Below are 18,735 nucleotides of genomic sequence, written 5' to 3' on the forward strand. Positions count from 1 at the left end.
AAAGTCGGAATATTTGTTTTTTTGTGGCAGAGTTTACGGCAGTTCTCAATTTCCAGCCTACATTGTTTTTATCATAAGCTGTTTCATACATGTATGCCAAAATATTATTTTAAAAAGTATAGTTATAATAAGCAATATTATAGCCGTCTGCACAAATATAAGGAGGTTATGTTTAGGGTAGCCTGATTTGGTTAGTCTGAAATACACTAAACCTAACATTATCGCCATGCCACATACAAAAAACACATATAACTTTTCGAATTGTAGCGTGTTTTCTGTCCACCGAGAATGAATAAAAATAATTCGGCTTATATCATACATGTTATAACAAATTGCTGCAACAACCTGAATAACCACTAACAAGTATATACTGTTCTTAATAAAAAAAAAAATGAGGAACTACTTTGAAAAGCGAAAACATCTTCATCAAATATTAATTACTTTGCACGACGTTTCATCCGTTTTAGCACTTAACGTCGATTAGAGTAAACTATTCTTGTTTCTAAGGTACACTTAGCAACATGACGTTTCGACAATATCAGGTAGTTAATCGTTGTTGTGGGGAAACAAATAATTGTTTTGATAAAAGTTTAGAAAAAACGAACTTTTCACTCCAGATAAATATAAAAAAATATATTTTTTATTTCAATCAATGCTTTGCTTTTGCGGTTTCATCAGAATTAATATATACAATTATTTGATGTTATAATATTCGTTAAATTATAAAACTGCTTGTAATGTTCTCTTTCTCGAGTCTGTCATAACGTGCGTCTTACAATGTGTAAAATATTATTACTGTTTCATTACTTTAATAGTATTATCATATAGTTATAACAATAACTATGTAACTAGACAAACATATAACATATATTACTTAAAATATAAAAAATAAGAAATAGAAAATAAAGAGATCGATAATATGTTTTATTATTAACTGAAAACACACAGATAATAATGGCTTAATTACATGTATGGCCTGGCATGGCCTAGCGCGTTAAGGCGTGCGCTTCGTAATCTGAGGGTCGCGGGTTCGCGCCCGAGTCGCGCCAAACATGCTCGCCCTTTCAGCCGTGGGGGCGTTATAATGTGACAGTCAATCCCACTATTCGTTGGTAAAAGAGTAGCCCAAGAGTTGGCGGTGGGTGGTGATGACTAGCTGCCTTCCCTCTAGTCTTACACTGCTAAATTAGGGACGGCTAGCACAGATAGCCCTCGAGTAGCTTTGTGCGAAATTCTAAAAAAAAATAATAATTACATGTACCACCCAACGTTTTTTTTTTTTTTTTTCTTAATAAGAACTTCTACATATTTTCTCTCATTAAAATCTTTAGTGTTTTTTGTTTTTTTGTAAGATAGAAATTTTAAATGGGTTTTGATTTTGTGTGTGTGTGTTTGTGGTTCCGTGTTTTTATAGGAAGTGTTCTGGTGGAGGGTTTTGTGTTGCTCATTCGTATATAACGCTTGATGTTTCCTGCGCGTGTGAAAAGGTCTTCTGGTTTCTTCTACATATGTTTCTTCACATATATTAGAAATGATTTAATTGACAATGTTTTCGATGTGGCACATTTGTCCTGCTCCATTTTATCTGGAATAGTATTGATTGTTTAGCATACTTTATGTGTAAGAATGAAGTGTAAACTAATAGTTCTTTCACCTTATTGTTTTTATGTTATATTGTTTGTTAGTTGGGATTGTTTAATGGCTTTACAAATCTTGGATGTAATTGTGTTGTTTATGAAAGTGATGTTCATTGTGGGTGTTTTAGTGCATGTCTCTTGAGGGGGGGATGTTGCTGTTGTAACGGTTTTTTTGTGATTTAAAATCATTGTCGATGTAATAAAACTCTAACAAAATTTTTACTTTTTCTTGTTCCTTGGCAGAAAGTGTTATTTCCCAATTGCTTATGCCTAAAGTAAATGGAAAAGATCATTTTTCTCTTCAAACTTTACTTTTGTGGCCTGAGTAATGAAATTTTCCAATTTTTCGGGACATTCCAGGTAGATTCAGTGCTGAATAGCTGATAGAGAACTTTCTCGAACTTACAAGAAGTTTCAAGAACTTTCCATAGTAATATATATATATATACAGGGGTTACCACTTCACTTTAGTTCTAGCAACGTAAGTGAATACCTAGACCAATCTGATTTTATCAGAGATGACATCAAGAACCTGCAAGCATTCAGCTATGTATTTGGCCAATTTATCAAGGCAAGAGCGAAAACGTACTCTGTGACAGAATCTGCTAAAATATGTAAAGCCTACAAAGCATATTTTGGCATGTCTGTCGGGGATCAAGGCAAACCCTGGGCACCTCATATTACCTGCAAGCACTGCAGAAACACTTTAGAAGGTAAGACAGACAATGTTTGCTTGCTTGAATAGTACGATTTTATACTATACAAATTTTAGACCTTTTAAAATGTAAATATCTTTTAATTTGTTTTTTTAATTTCCAATGGTACAGAAAAAATATCACATATAAAATATTTTGCATAAACCTCTTACACATTAGTTGTGGATGAAATAAGTTTATTCTTCATAATAACAATTTTATTTTGCTCTTGTGCAGGATGGTACAGAGGGAGAAAGACAGCCATGAAATTTGCTATTCCAAGAATTTGGCATAAACCCACTGTCCACTCAAGCAATTGCAACTTCTGCATGGTAGACCCTTCCAAACGTCGGGGTGATAAAAATGCATCTGCTATCATGTATCAGGACCTTTCATCATCCATCGCCCCATAGCCACACAGTCGCAAATATTGAAAAACTACTCACTTCTAAACTTTTTGTCCATTTTTGAATAACTTTAGTATAAATACAGGTAAATCTTGATTCATATGTCGTTTTATTCAGACCTTATGTAAATGAATATGTGCAAATAAGCCCGTTTTTACATAGAAAATTTGAGACTGGCTTCAATCTATTTTAGGAGAATTAGTTTTCAGTCATTGCAAAAGTTTCATTAAGGTTGTTGCTGTGGCAGCAAGAAGCAATGTCAATGGTAATATGCAAATCCATTGTGAGCCAAAAAGTATTTCAAAACAATTTGAGATCAACAACACATACTGCAGTAGCCTATGTGCACAGTGATAATTCTGCACTGGTACACATACATAACATATAATAAATTGTAAAGTGTACTGCACATTGAACTACTAAACACTGGATTAGCCTTAGGCTAGAATATCTTAATCAAATATCTGAAGAATGAGTTGCAACCTCAACTTTGAGCTCAGTTTTGACCTGGGTCTTTAGATGAGCCAACAAACCATACATCAACAAAATAGGCATATCTCTGATGCAAATCTGCATGCCTTCAAATTGATTTATGGCTTTAAATTGGGAATAGTCCACTTCATTGTTATACAGCATTTCCAGATCACTCACAGGGGAACACGTTTCTCTGAGTGTTTCCTTCAAATGTTGTTATTTGCTAAACATAATTTCTTTGAAAAATATGTTTACTTGTATGGCACCTTTCTCTGTTTATTGCTACAATTAATCATGTGGGGCATCCACATACTTAGCAATGCCTCAGCCCATACTTTGGTCTATCACTGGGATTCAAATTCTGTAGATTCTCCACAGTTGGGTTCTTTAATCCCAGTTTGGTTTCACACATATATATTTCATATGCAGAGTATGTTACTTCTCATTTTCTTTTTGTCTAATGTCATCTATCATTCATCTAAGGGGTTTTTGAAAGGTAGTCATTCTCTTTTGTTGTTTATGTTAGCCCATTTGGTTTCCTTAGCTCCTGTGTTGTTAGGCAGAGGTGCCCTCTTGACTCAAGATTTACACATGGTTCTTTTTTTGTTGTTGTTATTCATCAGTCTGTATCAAATCTAAGACATTTTGTTTCACTTTTCCTAGGTCCCCTCCATTATTTTGTTGGATAAATAGAGTTTCACATAGATGTTCCATTTCCAGAAAGTACAGTTACATTATTACATGGACAAATCACATACTCTACCTCACCATGGGCAGTATCCTCCTGGCACACTCAGCTGTTTGTTGAAAGTATATACATTTCTTTTAACCCAAACTTATTGTTTGGTTAATACTGAGGTCTTCTTAAACTCCTTCAACTATTTCCAGTTCATCTTCAATCCAAGGAGCTATCAGTTCAAAAAACACAATCCTGCTAGAAAGTTTCCATCACACTCAGGGACTTGACTTTGGAAGTTCTTATTCCCTAAGGTTTGGACCACATGATATTTCTGTATGAATTAAAAACATAATTGATGGACATTTGCTAAAGATCCCCTGCATTCTCATATTTCTGTTTTCTTCCTTCTTCAAACAGAATTTACCTGATGGCTAAACAGACAACACCACAGTTGGAGTACCTCTTTCATCTTCCAGACCAGATGTACACCTTTTTTATAAGTCAGGTTGAAGGGGGTTAACTTTGGTACTTGAAAATTATCTTGTCAGTTGTCCAAGGTCAAATCCAAGTTTCTTATCATCTTCTTAGAACAGAGATTAAGATGCATTGTAAAAAGAGCTAATCTTGGCAATGGTACACCAGTCTCCACAACAGATTAGTGTGGGATTCTAGCTTTATGTTAGCAGAGGTAAGGTATCATGTTGGAAGTTATAATTTTCTTACACATAAAATGTGTTTCCAATAGATGCTTAGCTCTCTTCATGCTTCCCACCCTTCATTTTCACTCATGGTATTTTTTTGTTCTTGGTACCTAATCTCCAGGGAGAGGTAGTTGCCTGAGGAGGGTATGTCACACTCACGTTAGTATGGGATTGTTGCATGCTACAGCACAGCTGATTCACATTAAATGTGTAGGAGTAGATGGGAGTATTAAGACTAATGGTGAAAGAAATATTCGAGCACATAGAGGGGTCATAATAACTGAGTAAGTTATTTATGTTAGAGCAGGTAAGTATCTAAAAGAAGTACAATCTCTGTGCAGGAAAATCAAACAAGGTAGTTCTGTCCACTTCTGTCTTTGGAAATGTTTGTATACATTTAATTCACTCTATGAAGTGCTTATAACTAATTGAAAGCTCAGGATTTCCCATAGAGTGTTTTTCAGTATTTGAAAAAGAATTTTCATGAGTAAACCCTTTTTTGTTTTGTACACATACAGAAAAAGGCAATATGAAGGTTGTTTGAAAAATATTTTCTTTACGCACAAATACAGTTTAATTAATAAGAACAATTAATGACAGTGATATAGTAACTTGTAATATTCTTTATTTCAAAATGTATATATAAAACATTAAAAAATTATTTTGTTCACATACTCCACCTGTAAAATTTAACAAGGCTTAGCTAATTGAGGAAAGTGTGTACACGTTCTGTAAGTAGGAAAGATCATTGTTTTCTATATTTCTTTACTGATCTGTGTTCTAAGAGAAGGAACTGAAATTTAAAGATTTATTTGTAAATAATAATAATGACATATATATATATATACATGTGTGATGTATTACAACTGAAATATGATTGTATTCTACAAAACATTAGTCCTCTAGAGCAGAGAAAAGATAGTTGCATATATTAAAGACCAGTTTTATACTATTTTATATCAGCTGTGGTTTCATGTGACTCACTGATTTGTGTATTAAAAATTGCTGTAATATACAATATTCAACACTTTGTATTATTATATTTTGGATGTTTAACTCAGTTGATTATAATTGCAAGTTTCCAACTAAACCATATTATGACTTATCATTTTTTTTATAAGCTTCAATGGCCAATGTTAATCTAAATTTTATTTACTAAAACAGTAATTCAAAAAAAAAATTTAAAACACTAAGTGTTTTAAATTTCATCTTCAGATATCACATATTTACTGACTGACCTAAATATCATGACAGTCATGTCAGTTTCTGTGACTCAACAATAAAAGCTAGATTATGAAAGTTTACTTGGAACACATTTTGTCATTACGGCTTTTTTAACTGTATTTGTGCCATCAATAGCTGGAGAACAAGACATAGTCAAGTTCAAGGGTTAGGATGAACTGAGAAGTCATGCTTACAATATACAATGGAACTTAGTGTAATTAATTAGGATGATTTCATTGTGATGTAACACTGTGATGGGTATTTTAGTTTGCTTGTTTTCATCTTCCACAAAAATACTTTTTCTGACAATCAGAACATAGAAATAAAAGTGAAAATGAATAGTAGAGCCATGGTAACAGTTGTAAACATCTGTAATGAATGTTTTGGAATTACACATATTTTATATTCAACAAATTAATAAAATTAATGAATTGAACAACCTTCAGTATAAATACCAATTTAGTGTTTAAGATGTTATATACCAATACAAAAATACAATTTACAGTGTTTAAGATGTTATATACCAATAGAAAAATACAATTTACAGTATTTAGGATGTTATAAGACTTTCTGTTTACAAAGAAGGAAATGCAAGGGGGAAATGAGTTTAAATTTATATTGAGGCTTGAACTTTCATTCATAATATGTAAACTTTCTTTTATCAACAGTTTGTGATCATTACATTCATAAGTTGTAATTAAAAATCTTTCAAGAAATGGGTTGTGACGATGATGTTTCATTGTAAAATATCTTGGAAAATTAGGTGTAGTTTGAATCTTAACTTCACTTCTTTCAGAAACTTTCATGTGTTCCAAGGTATGTAGCGAGTTTTACAGTTACCATCTCAGTTGTTAGCAGTAGGATAAATATGATTTCAGGTTATATATACAGAAATATTGAATACAAAGTTAAAGATGTTGTAATTTCAAAATTTTGCAAGAAATAATACAATATTAAATCAAATATCATTTTATTTGATGATATAGTTTATAAGTTTTATAAACTTGTACTAACACTGTACTTAAAATTATAAAGTATGAAGTCTGTACTGTACACTGAATATCATGTCAACAACTCACTGTTTTTTTCAATTGTTACAACTAACCTATTATTAACATGTATGTATATGGAATTGGTAGCCATACACAAATATTTGTGTGTGTGTGTGTGAATTCATTATAAACAAATATAGCTAATCTTTATCAAAATTTTCATGCCCAGTCAACACTAGTAGTTTAATATTTTTTTTCCATTCAACTACTAAATCTTGAAGGTTCACAATGTTCGATTGCCAGTTACCACTTCCAGGCTTATTTTACTTTACAAACCAGGTAGTATCACCACACTGGGTTACAAATGGTGGATAAAAGAAAGTCAAAGTAATAGCCTTATAAACCTGAAGAGTACATCACTAACTTTTGTTGTGTGTTGTGGTAAATAAGTACTATCAATTAGACTGTTATATTTTACACCCTAAGTAAGTAGTTGAAGAATCAAACAGTTTGTCTACCAAGCTGTTTGCTGACAGATTTTTACTTATTTGGCAGATATTTGCTATGTAAAATAGTTTTTGTCTCAGGGTATTTGCTGTGAAATGCTATATACTTAGTACGTTTGTGTGGTTACACCATTTGAACATTTTTCCTACCCTTAATAGCTGATTGTAAATAGTGATATATATACAAATCTTTTTATAATGTGGTGTTTTCAGCCACAGTATAGTGGCTTACAGAATGGCTTTGAGTTTTTTGTTTGTTTTATCATGTAAAACATTTTTAGTTCATAGCTCCATTATCTCTTGACCGATTTGATAATCAATTACAGTTTTAGTTTTAGAAGGGAAAACTCTTTCAATTGATGTATTTAACCATTCCCAAGGTATTGTAGATTAATTTATTCTAATCCTACCTATAAGAATTTCAGTTTGATGGTAGGGTAGTAGAGATCCTAATGAGTAAAAAAATTGAATTGAGTATATATGTGCTTCATGTTTGGAATTGCTTGGCCACAAAAATATAACTAATATTAAAGAAAAACAATGGTATCTTAGATTAATTTGCTGTGTCTAAAAGACTTTCAAGTGCCATGGCTACTGAAGATACCATCTTGTTACTGGTTACTAAAGCTTACTTATCTGTAACAAAAAAAAAAAAAAAAAGTAAGAACCTTCATAAAGCTTTGTTGAAATCATTGATCCTGTATTTAGTATATTTTCAACTATTAATTTGCTTTATTCAAGACACATGGAGATGACAAGCATTATCAAACAGTTTTGTTACGTGGACTGTATTCAGCCTCTGACTGGCCAGAAACAGTAGGAGAAACCCTATCAATAAGGTATGTAACTTACTGTTTACAAGCAATAATATTGATCTTTTGTCTTAATTTTAACTTTTTCGTAAGGTTTTTGGCATACAATAAAAATAGTCTTTCTAACATCACTGGAAGCTAGTGAACCTTACTGATTTTAATTGGTGACTGTATTGTGCATTCACTTATATAAACATGACTTTCATGCCTTTGTAGAATGTTTTTAAATGGCTGCTGTATTGGTTATGAACATATACATAATCAATATTTAATATTAATTATTTTTACCATACTATAACAGATTAAAGGTTTCTTTAAAGTTTCAGGTTTACTTCTTAATATGTTGTTGTCATTTGAATAAATATTTATCAACAGAAAGAATGACAATTGACAGTAATAAATAATTTTACAAAGTGTAGAATTAATTAATTTCAAAAGAATATGATAGAAGTACTTATAACTTGTTAATGAGTTGTGTTATTAATAAATTAGTGTTAATCAATGAAAAAAATCACTACAAGTATATAAATGTTTTCATCAGTATCATAAATATCAATATTAACATAAATATGCTGTGACTATTGTGCTGTAACACATGACAAAGAAGTCATAGTTTATTGTCACACCATCATAAAGTGAGGCAAAATTGTATCATTCCAATGGGTATTACATTCTAATGTAATACTTTATATTAAATAAACTTTGTTGCTGTTTGTTTATTGTTGGTACAGAATATAAAAAAGTGGATTATAAAAAAAAATAAATTATTAGACAGAATTACAACTAAATGTGGCTCTGTGGAAAAGAAAGTATAAAGACCATAAAGTTTGTTAAATTACTTTACAAAGCACCTATTAACAGACCTTCCAAATTTTTTCCCATAACTGATGTAAGACTAGTTAGTGTGGATTTACTGGGACAACTTTTATTACCTCCCTTGAAAAGAGAATTTTCCTTAGCTAACTTCCATTTCTCTGGTTCCTACCCACTATTTATGAACTGACAAAAAATAGTAATAAATGGCTCACAATTCCAATCAAAACCATTGTGAAATTATTATCTGACTGAAATTTTTCTTAATAAGTTCAAAGTTAATGACGTAATTTTATTCAATCTCATTTACATTTATCAACTGTTCAATTTGTCGAATACAGCCTAAACCTTCATTGATAAAAATTTAATTACAAGTGTAAAATTAAGTAACCCAGCCTTACTAGCCTTTCTTTATCACCCTATAAGGGATCCACCCCTATTCTAACATTTTGTTAACTTTTAATATACTAAAAGAAATCTTTACTGTTAATTTTACATTTTCAGCCAATTGTTTCTTATACATAATTTTCATGTTCTAATTTCCTGTTTCACCAACATTTTTGATCTTGTACAGCCTTCTGAATATCCAGTCACACCAGTCAATTTAAATTCCTTAAATTTATGATTTTCTTAAACATTTTGTGAGTGAACCTGTTCTTTCTTACTTGCAGCTACCTTTTCATCTTAATATGGAATATGTTACCTTGATCACTGAAAAATTTGCCAATAAAATTTTTCCACATCTGATAGGTGTCACCAAATAACTCTTCTGCACAATTCAGAACAGATGATTCTTTTTACATTGTTTCAAAATTTGTTTGTTTTTTAATTCATAACCAAAATGTTATTCTGTCTCTATTTGCTGCAAAACCTAGTACAACAATTATCATTTGTATCCAGATGTTCTCCAATTTCCACATTCTTGTTCATTTCTATATATATGTCTGAAATTAAAGTTAACCACAATTATGACTTTATTAACAGCTGAAATCTTAACCTCATTGTAGACATTTGCACTAATTTCTTCAATATCATTTTGTGGTCTCCAAAAATCCTCACTAAAAGGCTTTTTCTTTAATATCTCCTATTAGAGACCCAAATGGATTTACTCTCCATACTAGTAGCTTTAATATCCTCAATTTCAACAGGATGTAACCCATATTTTACATATTGAACCACTCTCCCCCTCTCTTTAACACTCTCCATATTAAATAGCAAGAAACCATCTGTTAAAAACAAACTTCTATATCAAAATTATATATGTTTAACCATGTTTCAGTTATGTTTGTTATATCATGTATATATATATATATATATATTATATCCCCTCTAGTCTCACACTGCTAAATGAGGAATGACTAGCACAGATAGCCCTTGAGTAGTTTTGTGCAAAATTCAAAAACAAACAAATCTACCACAATGAAATCCAAGGGAGAAAACATCTATTGTTTTGAAGAGTGTGATAAACAACTACTTTCTCATTCCTTCATTATTTTCTATTAAGTTTTTTTAAATACGAAAATAACTTAATGATAAAGCACAAGACAAACTTGATAGTGAGAGACATTTGTTAAACGTTTCAGACTCATTTTCTTTGTTTAAGATTTGCACAAAGCTACATGATAAATGTTCAACTGTTACTGTTATCAAACATTACCTTAAAGTGCAAGTATGAGATACATGAATATGTCTGTAAAAATTGGAAAAATGGTTACAAACCCTCCTAGCTCTGCTGACTTTCAGTACCATGAAGAAACAGGACATCAAATTTCTCTCTCCAACTTTAAAATCTCTAAACAGCCAAATATTACACTGAACTTCTAATAAAAGAAACATTATGCATAAAAACTCCTCTTCCATCCCTAAATAATACACATTATTCATTGATTTAAATCTAATTGAGCTATATCATTTGTGCCACATTTTTTTTTACTTTCTCGTATTATAATTTGTTTAATCAAATTGTTTACTTTTTATGTATATCATATTTCTTTTATAATTACAAATACTATTTGTTTGTTTTGTACCTCTAGATTACTGAAGACAGAATTTTGATGCTTCCAAAATTTAATAAATGTTTCCTGTTATCATATTTACATGATGCTTTATCTTTAAATTACATTTATCAAAATATTTGTAGGCTAATAAATACTAACTACATGTGATTTAAACACTAGAGGTTGCATGAATTTCAAAGAAAGTATTGTGAAATGCACAAACTGCAGAAATTCCAGTAAAAAAGTTAGAATCAAACAAAGATTTTAAGTTCATTGGTCTATCAGAACTGTTAAAGATTTGTAACTTATTACACAAAGCATTAAGCTTTGAGGATGGCTTTTGGCAATTCATGTTCACGCTTTTACCTAGAAAAGAATAAAAGTAGTCTGTAATTAAAAGATCCACATTAAAATGTAATTATATACCATAACTTTCACTTCTTAGCAGGTTTTTTTGAGATTTTATTACATATAAAATGGAAAAAGAAAACTACTATGGCCAGAGCAATCAATTACTGAGCACAGCAAATAATTCAAATTTAGTTTTCTTAACATTACTGGAACAATAATACCTAATCTATGAGCTGAATCTTGTTGCAATTTCTGCTAAGAAAGTTAAATCAACTTCAGCTCAAAAAAATGGGTAATGTCCACTAAAGAGAGACAGAAATATAACCCCAACTGATCATACAACAGTGGTTATAAAATATTAAAGAATTGCACTAAGGTTATTATAAGGTCTTTAAACAACTTTCAATAGTGAAACCTATGGTCGCTTGTATAAAAACACATATTGCAGTACTCATAATTGATCACATATAGGTTATCCAAATAATGCATTTTTAAGTTAGTTAAGTTACAAAGTCGAGTTGATAAGTATTCACAGTGTTGACAAATAAAGTGTATAAGCAAATTTTTAGTTGCATAAAGATTCATGATTTTTCAGTCTTTGATATACAGTGTTTCAGTTGCAACTGCTTGGTATAAATATGTACATGTCCACAGCTAACATTTTTATAATTACATGTAGCTTGTCCTTTATGTTTTAGTAACACTTTAGGAGTTCTGAAACCAGGAATAACAGCTCTTGGAGCAACCCCTTGTAACCTAGCATACAAAAACAGATATACTGAGTGTATGAATAATAGCTAGTAAAATTCAATAGTATATATATGAGTAATTAAGTAATTAGACTTAGTTATTTTAAAAAGTTAATTTGTCAAATTTAGTTTAGCAAAACTAAAAAGAAAGAAAACCTGTAAATTAGTATAGATGATTAAATATGCTCTTCTACATTTCTACTAATACATATTAGAATGTATTGTTTCATCAATTGGACACCCTCATTTTTAACAATATTTTTGGAGGTTGAACCCAATTATATCTTGTGATGTTTTACCAGCGTAAGAGATTTAGGGTAGTCCTAACTAAGATTTCTAAGCAAACAATATTCATAATGAACAACAATTTAAAACAGAAGCAAATCAATATTTAAAAATCACCTATGAACACACAAGTTATAATAAGCAGATCAATTTAGAAACATAACTCATAAATCTTCTCATCCACAGCATAATATATATGACAAGTTTCAAATTTTAGAGTCAGAACTAGAATCCTTAAGAAAAGTAACCAGTGAAACATTCAAATGGCCAACAAACATATCCTTACTAAAATGTTCTTTATAGAAGTTTGAAAGGTAGAACAGCACTTAGTGACTAGTATAATAGAATGAGTTTGTAAAATAGATGAAGAATTCCACCAAGTAGAGCATTTTAATCAAGGGATCAAAGTGTAGTAAAACTGTTAGTAGCTATTGTTGAAAGAATACAAACTTTCTAACAGTTTGCTGCTGCTTCCATCTTTTAAAATAAAATATATTTTTACTGAAATCTCCCTTGTGTTGCTGCACCATTATAATCAATGAAGTCCTAAAGAACCAAACATACTTGTTTCTCTAACTTTCTATAAAACAACTTCAGGCAATAACATTTATCTTGTACCTAAGAATATTAACTTCAGAACTCTCCGAGTTTCCTTACATGATGACTCTTAAGATGGCTCTTGCAGATGTATTTATCTTTCCCTAAGATGATTTCACTATTGTACAGCCTTACAAGTGAGCTATAGAAACGTATGTAGTTAAATGCGTAATGTAGTTTATAGTCTTTCACACAATGTGTCACCAAACACAGAGAATGTTTGCTTCAGAGCACATATATGACAGTTATAATTAACAGAGGAAGTTTAATTTTAAATGAAAACTAAATATACATTTTTACAGCATTTGAAAACAGACTATTACAGGTTTTTGAGCAATTGTGCAAGTTTTAAACCTCAAGCTTCTGAAAAACATTTTTAAAGATTCAATAAGACAAAGATCACTTAACAAGTACACACAGAAATAAGAATTTTTTATGGCATTACTTCCAACATGAAACATTTTAAATTCGTAATTTTACACAATTGTTTTTCTTTATTCTGCTTTGAAGGAACAGAATAATATTCAATGGTCAGAGTTATGGAGAGCTCTGTCACCTCCATCCAGGCTATCAAGATTTAGTCTTTATAATAATTTTAAATTCTTCTTATAGGCGACTTATGACAGCACGAAAGTGTTAGCCTTTTGGAAGAGGGAAATAAAAGAAAAACATGTTATGCAATTTCAACTAACAAAAGTGTCTTAAACCAGACAAGACTTGAAAAGGAGGAGTAATAGTAGTTGTAAATAGTATCAGGCTGCTTAGAAGCTATGTAAAGATTACTCAAGACAATTTTTTTTTAACCAATTAGAAAAGCTAAATGCACTTTTTGAGGGCAAAATAATTGAATTCTTTCAGAATTAACCACACTTGAAACCTCAAAAGAATCTTGGAAATGCCACCAAGGTTTAAGATATAAAATTTCAATAAAACTTACAGGATTTTCAATCATGTAAGTGTTTTTAAACCTTACAAACCAACCTAGACTGTGCTGATAATTTGATGTACTTACTCAAATATGTGTTACAAACTTGTGGCTTCCTAATATAACCACAACTCTGTTTTCATGTGTTCTTAGTGATATAGTCACCACTAAATTGGACATGGTTGCCTTTAAAGTTTACCATCCTTAACTCATTTCTCATAGGTGATATTTTTTGTAATAAAAAACAATACGCAATACTGAATTTAGGTGGGTAGCATTTCTGAATATTCAGTTAATTCTCCACATAAGTACATAGAAATGCTTTTAAAATATGATACTTATCAGATTTTCTTTTTTATCACTACAGTAAAAAATATTTTATTAGAAGAATTTAAAATAATTGTTTCACACCAGTATTTCTTATATCTTTTATGGATTTGTTAGACAGCTGTTTTTGTTTGTTTCTTGTTTACATTTTAATGTTTCGTTTGGTAGAGCCGATTTAGATCTAAGAACGTGTTGCATCAATAAATCTGACATCTCTGCAAGTCTTTTTTTGGGAAGCAGTTTGTTTATATTTAGGTATCATATGTATAAATTTGTCAGAGTTTAAGTTTTTGTTTAACTGCATTTAGTGCAATATAAAAATTTTCAAAGCCATTTTGAATTATATGTTATATCAAAATGCTTTTAGAACTTCCCCACATTTGTTACAGGCCATGCCAGGTTATGCTTTTCCTTATGATCATGAAAACTTGACAACAACCCTGAAGCGTAATTGTCATTGAAAAAGTCATGGACTTCAGGCTATCACATTCAAAGAACAACACTCCTCTCAGCAGTCCTTCCATAATCCATCTTACTTCGGATGACAATGGTTTTTAAGCAGCATTTTCAATAATTAAATAAAACAGAAATTCAAAGATTTTTTGGTTTTTGGAATTTTGCAAAAGCTACATGTGGGCTACCTGAGCTAGAAGTTCATAATTTAGCAGTGTAAGACCAGTCAGAAGGCAGCTAGACATCACCACCCACCACCATCTCTTTTACCATCGATTAGTGGGATTGACCGTCACATTATAACGCTCCCATGGCTGAAAGGGCAAGCATGTTTGGTGTGACAGGGATTTGAACCTGCAACCCTAGGATTACGAGTCGAGTGCCTTAACCACCTGGCCATACCAGACCCATAAATAACAAGATATTAAGGTATTACTACAATTAGCCCAACCTTCATTATAAGTATAGTTCCCATTCTCCACTCTATCCAAAGATGTTGTGTCTAGCAACATGACCCTACATTTTTGCATGGAATAACATGGTTATATGTATTTTCCAGATGCTTGAAGTATGTCAATACTACACAGGAGGTATAACTGGAAGCCTTAACTTGATAAACTAACATACTGTTGACCTCATTTCCAGACAGAGATCCTATTTGATTGTGTTGCTTACTATTGTCTACTTTACCCTGACAGAATTTCCTCTTGATTCTGCATTTGTTTATTCTCGCTTCTTAGAAAACGTTGTGACCTGCTGCAAATTACTATTTTTTTTAACATGCCCTAACTCAGCAGGATGAAATTCATTCCTCACATATAAAACTATTCCTTCCTCTCTTTTCATTACTCTATCTCTTGTGAATAGTTTGTAGGCTGGTATTTCAAAAAATTATCTCATGAAAATTGTTAATATCCAGCTATGTCTCAGTGATACCCATACTATCAAAATTATCAGTTTTCAGAACTGCTTTGAACTCATCAATTTTATTTCTAATACACCTAGCATTACAATAGGAATAAATATTCATATATTTTAAAATGTATTCATGTTTTTCTGTCAATTATATTTCCTATTTTACTAACATGTTTGCCCTCACCTCTGTCTAGACCAAATTTAATAAATCTACCATTACACCTGAGTTAATAGCCCTTACTTTATTGAAGTGTATGCCAAAAATTTAAAAAAAGATTAATTTTTCCATTAAATTATTCAAAAATCTAACAAACCTGTTTGCTTAGATTTGATCTTAGCCTGGCATTCAACCCTAATGACCTACTTAGTTTCTCTTCCCCACAATTTTTTTAGCAATTTATTTAAAAAAATCAAGTTATGGACTCTTTTATTAAATGTGCTCTTATCAGTGTTCTATACTTACCAATGAGCTCCTCAGGTTCATCTTTCCATGGATCATTAGTCCCAAAATGTGCCACATAATGTGCATTGCTACTAGTACCTTTATCTATCTCTAGTTCTATCACTTATATCTTATACCCCTGCTCCTAGATAATATAAACAGATTTGTTCACTCTATTTACTCCACATTCTATTATAATCTATGTGACTAAATAGATTCACCTACAACTTTGTTATCTTTTACATTTATTATATAATTATATCATGTTTCCCTTACCTGCTACATTTCATCATTAGTAAGTGATTGTAATGAAGTGTTTATTCTTACATTCACATCCATCTTTGACCCTCAATGCATTATTTTCACAGCTTTTATCCCTATTTCTTTTCTTAGCTTCCTAATGATGAATGATATCAACTTTTATTTTAGGTGTTCTGAAGAAAAATTATTTCACCATGAACAGAGATGTAATCCAAGCAAATTGAGTAGACTCTGTGAATAAGACTTAAGACCAAGTTTAATATGAAAGATTTTGGCAGAAAACTTTCAAAGAGTATATGCAAATCAGTAGAAGTTTTCTTTCTGTAAACAGGTGCTAAATTCTTTCACACGGTACAAAAATGTGTTTTGATTTTCAGTGTCACAGAAGAACTTTGGATAAGGATTTTGAGAGATTTAAGTGATTGGTGAATTTGTCAAAATGTTTTTGGTTATAAAAGAGTAAAAATGTATATTTCTACATCCATTTTGTAGGATGGAAGTGTAATGTCAGTTGGACTTTTCAGCCACATATGTTCATGATGACAAATGACAAATATTAGCTATGGAGGGTCCTAATGGTGAACCCATCACACACCATTTATCAGTCTGGTCAGACAGCTGACCATTAAAGAAAAACTGGTTTTATTTTGAAGTTAAGTTTAATGGTTGTGCAAATTATTGTTTGTTTAGTCCAGCCCTTAGTCTACCATTACTGGAAAAACAATATCTTTTTTTCCAAAGGAATGTTAGTAAAAAGCAATCCACGCTTGTCCTAACATATTGGTCAGCATCCAGAAATTAAGAAATTGCATAAGCAAAATAAAAAGAATATTTGACAATATATGCATTAGTTATGACAGGGTTTAAATTAGGAACTAGAAATTTAGTTTCTCAGTATTGGAAAGGATTGATCTGAGTGAGTAATTGAGTTTGTGAAGGCCAAGTTTAACATTGAAACTTATCAGATATTTTTTCCTCTAAATTTCTAAACACACATTGCAGTTTTTCTTCACTTTGAATGGTTAATTACATTTTTATTTAAATACTTTAAACTTACTCACGTCTTGTATAATTTGTCTAGTTTTGTCAATGTAATCCTATTTGTCTACAAATACAAATCCAGCACTTATGTCAAGTAACTATAATATCCTTATTACAAGCTAGTTCTTTTAGAGCTAAGAATTCTTCTCTTGACAAAGAATAGGGAATCTTATGACAGTTAAACTTGTAAACAGATGATAAAGCAATGCATTTTTTTTTGTTATTCGAGTTTCAATAGCATTACAAACATAAAAAATACTAGTACTTCTTAAGGCAAGTTAGGATTTTAATGTTTTATAGGTAGTTTAAAGCAGGAGTTAAAACTTCTGGCTACATTTTACAGATTTCATGAAGTACAACAACACTTAGGTTAAAAATCAGGATGAATAGATAAAAATAACTTATAAAGTTTTGTGTATTGTTTGTATTTATCAGTGGTTAAAATTTTATAGTTTAGTGTTTTGATAATATTATGAAAGGTGTTGAAGTTAATTCAGTTGTTCACACCACTTTTTAGAAAGCATTTTTTTAAACATGTGAATTAATTCTTATACTAACTTCCTAACATACTTTAAATACAGTTTTTACACTTCAGTTCTTACACCTGTTTGGTTTTATTTGTACCAGTGTTCAAAAGAAAATCTCTTCTTGTCGTCTTTTTAAATATAAATGTCTGTACACTTAATTTTGTCAAATCAGTTTACTAGAGAAAGAAACAAGAGTAAGTATGATTATAAACAACAGCATCATTAAAGTTACAATTTGATCTCATGCCCAGGAAAAGGAGAAACTATGTAGTGTTGATGTCTTCAAAAGTAACACATATAACTGTGTTGTCACATGATCTGAAAACCTTGATTCAGTTTGGATAATGATTATGGTGTCAGTTAGCTTTGTTTTAATTAGTGTTTGTGGCTAACAGCCTTAATTTCAAACACTGCATCCACTGTTTCAGATAACAGAAATATATATACCTATCCTAGCCTCAGAAATGCAATATTTAGACAATCAATTTTATATACTGAAAACGTTTTTTGTCTGGAGGTGAATACTTTTCCTATACTTAGTTTACATAAGTAAGAAAAGTATAACTTATGGAATATTTAAAACAAAACTCTTGATCTAATTCTCAGAAAAATGAATATTGAACATTCTAGATCACAAACATTAATAAAGTTTTTTACTTAACTATAATTTGTTTAGAAGAATTGTTTAATGCACAATTATAAAGTCGTTTATATACTTTCATCATGTAATTTATTTAGAAGAATTGTTTACTGCACAGTTATAAAGTCGTCTATATACATTCATCATATAATTTGTCTAGAAGAATTGTTTAATGCACAGTTATAGTCATCTTTATACATTCATCTGCCCCCCCTCCAACAAAATGGTAAATCTGGTTATTATAGAACAGATAGCCCATTGAATAGATTTGTTGTTAACTACAGA

General features: G+C 30.8%; 1 long non-coding RNA gene across 3 annotated transcripts; it reads left to right on the plus strand.

Moving 5' to 3' along the window:
* Positions 1–1,476: 1,476 nt before the first annotated feature.
* Positions 1,477–18,477, plus strand: LOC143229347 (uncharacterized). Of its 3 annotated transcripts, XR_013015822.1 has the most exons (5): positions 1,477–1,620; positions 1,998–2,208; positions 2,297–2,350; positions 8,057–8,154; positions 16,411–18,477. It is a non-coding gene; the product is annotated as an uncharacterized LOC143229347 (long non-coding RNA). The 3 variants fall into 3 exon arrangements; XR_013015823.1 differs by lacking the exons at positions 8,057–8,154; positions 16,411–18,477 and adding an exon at positions 2,570–3,271; XR_013015821.1 differs by lacking the exons at positions 8,057–8,154; positions 16,411–18,477 and adding an exon at positions 2,570–3,271 and having other exon boundaries at positions 1,998–2,350.
* Positions 18,478–18,735: the final 258 nt, after the last annotated feature.

This window comes from Tachypleus tridentatus, chromosome 10 (genome assembly GCF_004210375.1).
Source record: "Tachypleus tridentatus isolate NWPU-2018 chromosome 10, ASM421037v1, whole genome shotgun sequence".
NCBI classification, from domain to species: Eukaryota; Metazoa; Arthropoda; class Merostomata; order Xiphosura; family Limulidae; genus Tachypleus; species Tachypleus tridentatus.